Genomic DNA, 1,701 nt, shown 5'->3' with positions numbered 1-1,701 from the left:
CAGCTAAATGTATCAAAAGCATGTCTCTGTAATATTAGAATTTTCTGAGACAATGAATTTTGACTTTTCATTTTTCCCCAGTAAGAGGTTTTTATTTAATAGAATTTTTGGACAAAAAAATCGCAATATATCGCAAAATATCGCCTTGCTTACAGTATCGCAATATATCAGGATATATTGTATTGTGACCCCTCTGTTATGATATGTATCGTGTCGCCAAATTCTTGCCAATACACAGACCTACAGTAGTCTGGTAATGATGCTGTTTTTAAGATGCCAAAACTGGCCCAGTTGTAGTTTGGTTTAAGTGGAGCTGGCCCAGGCTTGGACCATCTCTGGGCCACCAAAACATCATCACTCTTTGTGGTTTCTGGGCCGGTATGTTGTCCAAGAACCTGACCCAACAGGAGGTGACTTTGTACTGAATCCTGGCACCAAGACGTCCTCAAAGGTCCTGAATCAGAAAACGTATTTGAAAGACTGGACTGTGTTTCAGTCCGTATGATCCGAAGCGGCTCACCTTCAAACCCCTCCGAGGTCTGAGTGCAACAGCAGAGTCCCCCCTCTGCACTGCTGAGATGAAAGAAATCATTTTCTCTGATAACAGAGCAAACTTCAGGCTCACACAAACAGAAGAGGCTGTGGGAGTGCTGAAGACAGTGATGCAGATTTCAGATTTGGAAGCGGTTCAGTTTGGCAGGACCTCCGTTCTTGTAGCCGCCCACAGAATTTTAATGAATTCCTCTGATCTGAACTTTCACGACAACATTTGGGAAAGATTTCATGCCTCGCTCTTCATCTTCAAGCTTTCAAGTTTCCCCGACAGAATTTCTCTGTGATTCTGAGTCACATGCTGGGTGTGGGAGTTTAAGACTGTAAACTGTGTGTGTTTTTTTTTAAATTGGCCTAAAGCCTCCATAATTAGGAAGCTGTGTGGACCTCATCATGTTCTGAAATTACAGGACAAGTGGGAAAAGCTTTAAAAGCATGCCAGGAGATGGTCTTAATGAGAAAACAAGCTCTCTTCTAAATAAAATCCCTCATCCATCATCATCAGGGGCGTGGTATTACTGCAGTGAGCTGCTTTGTTTTTAAAAGTGAATCATTTTAAATTTGTTTACATCAGTGTTTATGATGGTGCTTCTAACTTGTGAAATTAAATGTTTCTGTAATTCTAAAAACAACACATATAAAACACATAAGAGAAGAACTAAGTCAAGTACAAGTTCATTTCCATGAGAACTGATGATGAATTCACTGAAGCGTTCTGTTTTTATAAAAGACCCTTATTTACACAGCTGCTGGTGACTGAACTAATCACTTCCTCTCATTAGGACAGATAATCTATACTGGTTCCAGTTCCTACAGGAGGTATTGGAGGAGGGTAGACCCATCTGCAGCTCCATCCCACAGCATTACCACTTTAATGCATATTTATAATGTAAATAAACAAAAAATGTGGTTGAAATGTATGAAAAAGGTGGGTTTGATTCTGGTAAAGGAGAAACTCATGGCTGACGTCTCTCCAGCCAATCAGCAGGCTGCAGTCTGCTGATGATGAATCTTCAGCTTCATAAGAACAGAGCAGAGGGTGAATGACTCTTTGAAGGGGACATACAGTGGTTTGCAAAAGTATTCATACCCCTTGAACTTTTCCATATTTTGTCACATTACAACCACAAACATAAATATATTTCACTG

The sequence above is a fragment of the Austrofundulus limnaeus genome, unplaced genomic scaffold (assembly GCF_001266775.1).
Source record: "Austrofundulus limnaeus strain Quisiro unplaced genomic scaffold, Austrofundulus_limnaeus-1.0 Scaffold435, whole genome shotgun sequence".
Taxonomy (NCBI): Eukaryota; Metazoa; Chordata; class Actinopteri; order Cyprinodontiformes; family Rivulidae; genus Austrofundulus; species Austrofundulus limnaeus.
This window is presented reverse-complemented; position numbering follows the sequence as displayed.